The following is an 11,001-nucleotide window of genomic DNA, read 5'->3' as shown; positions in this document are numbered from 1 at the left end:
GGTGCTGCCATGTGTCGCTCCTCCATTGGCTGCCACGCGTCATCTTTTCCCTTCCTCGCGGGTTCGTAATTTCGTCTCACTTTAAGAGCCTATGTAATCCGCACTACGTAAGCTTGATATATCCTTAAGCAACTTAAGTGTGTAATACTCTTAACTTAGTGGCTTACGTAGGTAAATCGAGTCCTACAACTCATTTCTTAGCCTCCAACTCTTTCCGGATTCTTATGACTCGATCTCCAACCTCCCTTCTCGCGAGGTATCACAATCTTCTTTCCTTAGAGTTATTCGATAGTGTCGTAGCTTATCCGGCTCACATGATAGTGTATAAGTAACTTAAGAATACATTCTGATCTCAAGAGTGCGGGGTGTAACATTTACCTAATCCATAGTGGCAATCAAAAGGTACTTGATATGACTCTTGACTTGGTTTTTGAATGATAGAACATTTTGAGTATTCCATAAAGTCTCAAATATGATCTAAAATACATATGGTTACTCACTACTCTACTCGTGTATACAGTAACCCTTATATCACTGAGTCCCTCACTAGAGGGTCAGGTACACTATATGAGAACATGATAATGCAATGACATGAATAGCTCTTTGAGTCCCTCAGTAGAGGGTCGGGTATGTATGTATATATAATATATGGATCAGGCCAAACATTCCTCAATATTATTATATAATATATGGATCAGGCCAAACATTCCTCGGCATTACTATATTGTATATGGATCGGGTCATACGTTCCTCGGCATTATTATATGAGATAGCACTAATAGTATATAGATGCTTATGATAACAGAGTGATATAGTTATTACACTAAGTCCCCAAATGGGCCAGGTGTAGTACGTGATGATAGTTTGTACGACTTTATGTTATAAGCTACAGGTACAGTAAATGATTAGATGTCATACTTTCCCCTATATCCCTATGCCAACTATAACTTCCTTATGATGTCTATGCTTATATACTCAGTACATATGTCGTACTAACCCCTTATTTTCGGAGAAGGGGGGGTGCATTCATGCCCATAGGTACAGATACACACTTTAGCGATCCAGCAGCGTAGGAGTGTTACTCAGCAATTCAGAAGTGCTCCATTGTACTGGAGCCTAGTTTTGATACTAAACCTCGATGTATATATTTATTTGTTCATGGGTACGATGGGGGCCCTGTCCTGCCTTATGTTACTATTCTTACTCTTAGAGGTCTGTAGACATGTATGTGGGTTGTATATATGGGTGTGTACAATGGTCCTATAAGACTAATGTTTTGGGACGTTTCTTTTTGTCATGGCATCCTCGTCGGCTTATATGTTATCATGCCTGTTGATTCCTTATGAAGCAAATATGAAACAGAGTTACTTATAGTTAGCAAGGCTATATGCCAGTGTCTAGTCTGGGCACCTGTCATGGCCTATTATGTTGGATCATGATAGAAGTGGTATCAGAGCAGTTTATTCTTGGAATGTCAACATACCGTATCTAATAGAGTCTTTTTTATCACTATGTTGCACGCCACATCTATAAATAAGAGGCCACAGGAAATTTAGGATCTTACCTTTTTTTTCATATCTAAGATCATGCTATAGATCCGAGTCATAGGAAAACTCCTTATACTAACCTTGGACTTTAGCAGAAGGAAGAAATCAACAAGAGGAAGTAATTGACGACATTGGAAGTTACAAAGCACAGAGTAAACAAAGACACAAATGATATTTGTTGGGTAAGCTATTGATATAAGATTGAAATGTTAAGTCAAAAAATGAATGGAAAGTAGACCGGAAAGTGTAACAGATGCAGGTTGAGTTGGACACACGAGGTAAGTCCATCATTTTTATACTATTGTTAATATTGAAAGCCATGTGTGGCTACGATATGATATGATATTAAAAGCCCTGTGTGCCTGTGATATGATATAAATATATATATGTTAGCCCTGTGAGGCATTTTTGGTATTTTTTACGTGTAGGTTTTCGGATAGTAAGGAGTATAGAGGAAACTTTGCCGAAAGTTTCCCAGAACAAAAAAAAAGTTGGAATGAAACATAGATTCTTAATGTGTCTGGGAAGTTGATACTGAGTACCCCTATCATGTTGAACTAAAGCTGTATGAGGTACTATCCATGTAGTTAGTAAGGGTCACCCTTTTTATTTGGGGGATATTTTATCGCGGAAAAAAGCCTATCTGAGCAGTAAAGTTCCAACCACATTATCTCCAACCGTATTTGCCTTAGAAAAAGCTCATGTTGAGAGGAAATATGCCATATGATGGAGTTTCATTCTTGTTGGAAAGTGCAGAACCCTCAACTATTATTGTAGGACTAGATAAGTTGTTCACGACTCAAGAATAAGCCTGGAGGGAGACCATGTGAGTCAAGCACTAAGGAGCACTGTAATGCTCATTGGATTCTAGTTCCCTTCTGGTGGTGATTGGAATATGCTTCAGGATAACACTTTATTAGCCCTTCACCAACTAATTAAAGATGGAATTTATGGAAGGAAATTCTAATAGAAGCACCTCAAATAGATGTCATGAACTGAATATGAGTATGAACTAAAAGGGGAATATGTAAGTATGAGTTTAAAGGTGTGGTACAACAATATAGGGATAAGGTAAGACCGCTAGTAAAGCACACTTGGTATGTATTGACTAAGTTAAAATCCTATGTTGGGTACACAGTAAGGGCAAGGGGCATAAGGTATAAAGGAATGATGCGTGCACACAACATCACCCCAAAGATAGTGGAACCCTTAAAAGAAAAAGACAGCCAACTTAAGGAATAAATGGTGCAACCTAGATTCACCCCAAGGAACAAAGGATATAGGTTGCGATAAAGCTACTACTCCAAGAGAACCTTGAACAATCATCGTCGGAATACAAGTGTGAATTAACCTTTGATAAAGCTAAGTAGAATGTGGCCTTTGATGAGTTGTTTCATGGGTCACATTATTCAAGTAAAGAGTAGTAGATTGTCACGACCTAGCCCCGTAGGCCGTGACTAGTGTCCGAATTGGACCCTCATATACACACCTATTATCTATAGTCAATCGGCAATTAAACATGATATAAGATTTATATGGGTAGCACGTCGTCTCAAACTATTACTTATATATATACAAAAATCACCTATTTCTTGGGGAGTCTTAATTGTCAAAAATAAGATAACATAATATGTAAGCCAACAAGGCTTCCATTATGAATGTAAACGTCCAAAAACATAAGTCATACTAGTACACCGGACAACATCTATATACAACCCACTCATATGTCTACAGACCTCTAAGAGGATTAACAATAGCATATGACGGGACAGGGCCCCGTCGTACCCCTAAATACACAAATATATACATTATAAGGATTAGTACCCAAAGTTCGGGCTCCGAGACAATGGAGCACTTCAAACCCGTTGAGTAGAATCCTAAGTTGGCGGCTCTCCAAAATGAGTATTTGTACCTGCAGGCATGAAATGCAGCCCCCCGAACAAAAGGGGGTCAGTACGAACTATGTACTGAGTATATAAAGCATAAAATACCGTAAAGGAGATCACATCTGAAATAAAGATTCAGGAGTCAAGTATCATAATCAATAAATCACTGTACCTGTGTCTTATAAAATGAAGACATGCATATCATCATCATATATCGTACCTGACCCGTTATGGGACTCGGTGTCACAATTATATCAATATATCATCATATGTATATATATACCATACCCGGCCCTCTAGCAAGGGACTCGGTGAATAGAGTAGTGTACACTGATACTGTACCCGACCCATTATGGGACTCGGTGCCATAATCATATCGTCATATCATCATAATATCATATTATCATATCACGTACCCGTCCCTCTAGTAAGGGACTCGGTGAATAATGTAGTGGAATCCATACATGATAACATACCCGGCCTATCGTAGGACTCGGTGAATAATACCATAACAATATGCACGAATAAGGTATCATTAGCAACCTTGTGAAATTTGATCATTATCGGAAGCTTAATAGAATAAGCAAAATAGTCCATCATTTGAAAACCAAGACAATAGTCATTATGAATCACACCAATTATGGATTATACTAAAATATGAATTATACCACAACATGAGTTATACCAACTAGGATGGCTGGAATCATACACATGAGTCAAGACATAACAATATAAATTTTTGAAAATCAAGAATGGTAGCCATTCGAGTATATCTACGAATAAGAGTTTCTTTGGAATTTAAGCATACGTCATTCGTTCGTTTCATATGGATCATGCCAAAAGAAGAAAATGTTAACTTTACATACCTTTAGCGTTTATACGTATATGTTGTCCAATATTGTCTCAACCTATATTAAAATGTTAAGCACTATGGTTAAGCTATGGACAAGAATAAAACATAGTCTATCGTTAGTAGGTTATTTCTAAAAAAAATTTGGACAGCACCTCCCCTATACCGCTCACTTTTCCCACTTTCAAACCAGCCATATAATCATCAATCAACATCAACAATCCAAAATATTGACACAAAATAAGATTTATTATTGACAATAAGCCTAGAATATTTCCACCCGACTCATGTTACCAAAGCAGTAAATTCGGAAAGTCAAGTACCTCACGTTGTATCTAAATTTTGAAACTGAAAACGGCAAAACTGGACTTTATGACCTTCATGAAACATTTAGATCTCTGTCTTAAGTTCCCAATTCAAAATAAATCAACTCAAAAATCATTTTCTACAAAGAGATATCATCAAAATACGAACAGCTATACATAAAGAATTTTTCAATCCAGAATCTGGACAGAATTTGTCTTATGATTCATGCTCAGTTTGCGACCTAATAACAGCAGATATAGACTAAGACATAAACATAAGAGTTGTAGGTACGTGTATTAGATTTCCAAATCATGTTTAATATCTAAAATCGAAGGTCTACAAAATGAGATATTCCAGAATTACTACCAGCTACTCAATTCCAAAAACGGGTTTGAACATTCGCAATCTTCATACACCTTTTTCCTCCAAATTCAAGAACAACAACTCATCAACAACATCAAAACAATATCAACCATTATTATACATCATCACTAAGATAATTCCATCTATTTAATCTACCTAAAACAACCCCTTAACCCATAACTCTCAATAAATCACCAAACTAGTTTATAATACTATTTTCTCCGTTCTAATCCGTTAAAAACTCTAACTAAACTTGTTAACAATGAAAAGGAGACTTTAATATTACCTTAAATTTGTAGCACCACATAAAATCTTCTCCTTATTGGCTGATTTCTAGCTCAAATTGAAGCCAACGCGACGTACAACAATTTTCTCTTCATGAGCTTCGGATTTTGGGACTCGAATTTTGGTCGGATTTGGTTTTTCTCTCAAGAACTTCCCCTCTCTCTCTCTCTAGAAATTTTTCTGGATATTTTCTTAGTCTAAACTATGAAGGAAGACATAGAATTTAGATTAATTTCGTGGGTATTGGGCCTGACCCAAATTAGAATTGGGTTGGGCCGAATTCACTATTTAGTTTGGCCTGTCAGACTTAAAACGTCTATATCTTATTACTCCGATATCACATTTCGTCCCACGACCTATGGTTGGAAAGATATTTCATAGATGAGATATCACATTATGTATGAAAAGGTTCTCGTCGCTTCGTAATTTAGCCAAGGTTTTGTATGTAGATAATCAGGTTTTAAAATATACAGAAAGATGGGGACATGATATAGTACCAAGTAGGTTGGGGAAAGAGATTTGACAAATTTGAGACTAGACATAGAGACATAGAGCAAGGTATAAGTGAATAAAGGTATAAGTACCCTCTAAAGGGGCGAAACAAGTGAGACAACTGCAAGGGTAACATGGAGGTAATTAATATGGCAACATATATGAGATGGGTGCTTAAACTTCAGTAAGATTCCTGGCCAAAACTAGTTAGCGAGATCTGAAAGCCAGCAATGATTGGATAAGAAGTCAGAATAGTATTGGTGGCAGTGTTCTTTTGTAGAAGCCTGCAATGACAAGAGAATGGTATCAAATAACTCAAGAGATACTAGGAGGGATAACGATACTATGCTAGAGAAAAATCCAAGTTTTTGGCTATACAGTTGGTCGCAAATAATGTTGCGATGGGTTCAGCCAAACTATCGAAATGGAATTAGTGTTAAGGGAAAAATATGACATGGCCATAGTTGGACCAAAGATCTACCCCGACATCGATTGTAGGATAAGGCAGGAAAACTCAAGGTAACATATGACACCTAGAGAGACGACACTAAGATATTTCTTAGGTTAAGTTGAGCACCTTATCATATTCTTGTAAAGGTAAAGGATGACACAAGATAACATATCTAGAGTGTTATAAGTTGGGATAAGCTCGGAAAAGGAAATTGCAAAATAATTTAACCAAGAGGAGCAGAACTAGCTGGTTACTGAAGGATGGTGAACTTATATGCCAAATTCCTTTGGAATTATGCCAACTAACAATAGACAGAGCTCAAAGCGGCTATGAAGGGCACTGTATGAACAAACTTTTGCACCAATCGGTAGCCAACCTTGATGGACCAAAAACAAAACCCAAATGGTAAGAGTACCAGTTGATGTCATTTAAAGAAGGCAAGAAGCAATACATGAGGTCGAAGATTCCACAACACGACCTTGGCTATAAGACTCATTTTGCTCTCCATGGATGGATGATTTTATATAGAATGTCATCCGTAGATTAACAATATTAGCCCATGTTCCTTCAATCAAAGACTACCTGTTCAACAGAGATTATGTGAAATTATATATCAAGAGAATGGTGAGACTTTACGGAGTTCCCATACTTATTTTCTCAGACGAAAGAGCCCAAGTTACAGTTAACTACTGAAGATCAGCCCACAAAGAGATTGGGAACACAAACAGGTCTTCATATATATTGTACCCTCAAATCAGTGGACAAACTAAGCTTACTAGCTAAACGCTAGAAGATATGTTGTGAGCCTATACGGTTGACTCCAAAGGTAGCTCAGATAATTGCCTACTACCTTTTAAGATTACTTACGATATTAACTATCATTCTAGTCTCCAGATGGCCCTGTATAAGAATTTATATGGCAGAAAGTGTAGGTTGCCATTGGTTAGTTTGATATTAGAAAAACACGACTAATAGGCCCAGACATGGTTTAACGTGCAGGGGAGGAGGTAAAGCTTATTCAGGAGAGATTATTAGCTGCCCAAAGTCGACAAAAGTTATATACAAATAATTGATGTCGATCTTTGGAATATCAAGTAAGCGATAGGGTGTTTTTGAAGGTGTCACCCATGAAAGAAGTAATGAGGTTCGGTAATAAGGGGGAAGGTGAGTTCGAGATATATTGGCCATTACCAGATCCTTTATTGAATAGGCAAGGTTGCCTATGAGCTAGACCTATCAGCGGATCTGGAAGCAGTGCATCTAGTCTTACATATATCAATGCTTCGCAAATGCGTTGGTGATCCATCTTGAGTATATCCCATAGATGATATCCAGGTCATAGAGGAGTTATCCTAGGAAGAGCAACCTATTGCTATCCTGGATTGGTAGATTAGAAGGTTGTCGACTAAGGATGTAGCTTCCGTCAAGGTGTTGTGGCGAAATAAGAATCGCGAAGAAATGACCTGGGAAGATGAAAAGAAAATGAAACATAAGTATCCATACCTTTTCACTACATGTACAGGTAATCCCAACTTCCGAACTCTTATATTGGTTATGTGAGGAAAGTATGTGTTATTGTAATAGAAAGAAATTTCCTTGTAATCGGTCTAAGATCTTGAGGAAGGTTTTTGGTTCACATTCGAGGATGAATGTTCTAAAAAGGGGAATGATGTTATACCCTGTACTTTTGTACCTTAGAAGGTTCCTAAGTTACGTAAGCTTCTTAAGCTCTTAAGTTTCTTGAAAGGCTCTTAATCTTCTTAAAAGTCGCCATGTGAGCCGGATAATCCATGACATCATCAAATAACTCTAAGGAAGGGAGAATGAGATACCCTATAATAAAAACGATTGGGAATAGGGTCATAAGAATCTGGAAGAAGTTGGAGACTAAATAATGAGTCGCAGGACTCGACTTACTTACTTAAGCTACCAACTTGTAAATCTTATATACTTAAGCTACTTGAGTACATACCAAGCTTACATAGCAGGAACTACATAAGTTCATAAAGTAAGACAAGATTATGAACCCAGGAGGGGGAAAAGAATATGACACGTGGCTGCATGGGAGATTGCTATGTGGAAGTAGCTGGAGGTGCAATGTGGCAGTAGATGGAGCAAGAGGGTGGGACCCCACATGCTATGTGGAAGCTCATGGTTGGAGAAGGTGGTGTGTTGGCCCAATGAGGGCTTGACACGTGTTACCACTTAGGGGTTGACATATGTCACCCCCTAAAGTATACTCTATATATATGTGTCATATGACTCATTAGTTCCATACATCTTTAGAAAATTCAAGAGAAAAAACGAAGAGAAGAAACTCTAGAGCTAGAAAGAAAATAGTGGCGGCCAAGGGGAGAAAAAGGTAAGTTTTCTGATTTGTTCAGTGAATTAATTATATAGGTTATACAATAATAGTATGAAGGTGTTATTAATGTAAAATCATAGTTTTGAGCAGCACCAAAAGGTTAACAAACCGCCACGAAGTTTTACCCCTGTTAAAAGAACTTCCAAGGCGAGTTTTGGTGAGTTTTAGGCAAGGTAAGGTTGTTCCTTTCAAATTGGAGTTTATGAGGTATATTACATGTATTAAATAAGGTTGGAAGTGGAAAAATTGCTTAAGTGTGCTTGACGTTAGAAACAAACTAAATTGAAGTCGTTATAGTTATATCGTAGTCAAGTAGTGTGTTATGATTGTGGTGCTGCGGCTGCAGCTGGGTTGATTGTGTATTGCAGGGATGGACAGTGTTCAAAAAGGGGTGTGGGTACTTTTGGTATCAGCCACATGACCCTATGTTTTGTATTGTTAAAGGTTTTACCAAATAAAGGTTAAAAACTCTATTTTGGTATCATAGTTTTGAGCTAGTTGTTTGGAGTTATATTAAGTAATGTTGAGGTGATTTAATTGTAAATATAGTTGCTGCTTGTGGTTGGTAATATGGATGCTAAGATTATCAGTTGGATAGGGCAAGTTAAAGGAGAGATGCTGCCTGATTTTCGGTAACTTCAGAACTTGTAATAAACTAGTCGAGGGAAGTGGATAAGGAAACGATTCCTATGAATACTTGATTGTGGAATTGGAAAATGGGAAGAGAAAGGTTATTAACCTTAGTATTACTTTCATGTTATATATATACAAGAGACGACGGGGCGGACGTGGTTAAAAGTAATTCGTAAGAGGTATGTGAAGCTATCTCCTTTCTCTTGGCATGTCTTTGGCATGAGTAAAGAGAGCTATCCTTCTTTCCTCTTGGTATACTTTTGACATAAGTATGATGATATTATGCTATAATTATTCACCGAGCCATGACGGTACGGGTATGATATATACATATAATACTCCATTCCTAAGTTTTTCTTACTCATCCTCTAATGTTAGAACTCTTACAATAATTGAACTATTGCTTCTCAAATTTTTCTATACATTGGGAAGTAGTAAGTATGTAAATCTAATCTTCCTTTATTTTTGGCATGATCTTTATGAAACAAATAGATGAAGTGTATACGATTCCAAGAAATTTCCTCTTTTTTAAATCCACTAGGATAGCCAACTTCTTGATTCCCAAAAGATATTTGATGATGACTTGATACAGGAATATGATTCCAAAAGTTCAATTTTGACCTAATCCATAGTGGCAATCAAAAGGTACTTGATGTGACTCTTGTCTTGGTTTTTTAATGATAAGATATTTTGAGTATTCCATCGAGTCTCAAATATGATCTAAAATACATATGGTTACTCACTACTCTACTCTTGTATATGGTAATCCTTTTATCACTGAGTCTGTCACTAAAGGGCCAAGTACGCTATATAAGAACATGATAATGTAATGACATGAACAGCTCACTAAGTCCCTCACTAGAGGGACGGGTACGTATGTATATATAATATATAGATTGGGCCGAACATTTCTCAGTATTACTATATAATATATGGATCAGGCCAAACATTCCTCGGCATTACTATATAATATATGGATCGGGTCGAACGTTCCTCAGTATATTATATGGTATATTAATCGGGCCATACGTTTCTCGGCTTTATTATATAAGATAGCACTAATAACATATAGATGCTTATGATAACAGAGTGATGTAGTTGTTACACCAAGTCCCCGAATGGGCCGGGTGCAGTACGTGATGATAGTAGGTACGACTTTATGTTATAAACTACATGTATAGTAAATGATTAGATATCATACTTTCCCCTGAATTCGTATACCAACTATAACTTCCTTATGATGTCTATGCTTATATACTCAATACATATGTCGTACTGACCCCCCTTTCTCGGGGGGTTGCGTTCATGCCCACAGGTGCAGATACACACTTTGGGGATCCGCCAGTGTAGGAGTTCCACTCAGCAGTTCATAAGCGCTCCATTATGCCGGAGCCTTGTTTTGATACTAACCCTTGATGTATATATTTATGTGTTAACGGGTCCGTCGGGGGTCCTTTCCCGCCTTATGTTGTTGTTCTTAGTCTTAGAGATCTATGGACATGTATGTGGGTTGTATGTGTGTGTACACAGTGGTGCCTATAAGACTTTTGTTTTGGGACGTTCCCTTTTGTCATGGCAGCCTCGTTAGCTAATATGTTATCATGCCTGTTGATTCCTTACGATGCAAATAGGAGATAGGGTTACTTATAGTTAGTAGGGGTATATACGACTATCCAGTCCGGGCATCCGTCATGGCCTATGGGGTTGGGTCATAAAAATTAGCATGCTACTTCTCATTCCTCGAATAAATCACGATGTCTTCTATAAATATAATCATAAATATGTCCAAATACTATTTGAACACTCTATTTATAAATTCATAA

The 11,001-nt window shown here is 37.3% G+C and overlaps 1 long non-coding RNA gene across 1 annotated transcript; it reads right to left on the bottom strand.

The window, feature by feature from the left end:
- Window positions 1-3,211: 3,211 nt before the first annotated feature.
- LOC129890845 (uncharacterized) lies at window positions 3,212-5,412 on the bottom strand. The gene is made up of 3 exons (XR_008767047.1): window positions 5,239-5,412; window positions 4,300-4,341; window positions 3,212-3,459 (listed from the first exon to the last, which is right to left on the bottom strand). It is a non-coding gene; the product is annotated as an uncharacterized LOC129890845 (long non-coding RNA).
- Between the last annotated feature and the right edge of the window lie 5,589 nt (window positions 5,413-11,001).

The sequence above is a fragment of the Solanum dulcamara genome, chromosome 5 (assembly GCF_947179165.1).
Source record: "Solanum dulcamara chromosome 5, daSolDulc1.2, whole genome shotgun sequence".
Lineage (NCBI taxonomy): Eukaryota > Viridiplantae > Streptophyta > Magnoliopsida > Solanales > Solanaceae > Solanum > Solanum dulcamara.
The sequence above is the reverse complement of the archived record's forward strand: the minus strand, read 5'-3'. Positions and strand labels throughout refer to the sequence as shown.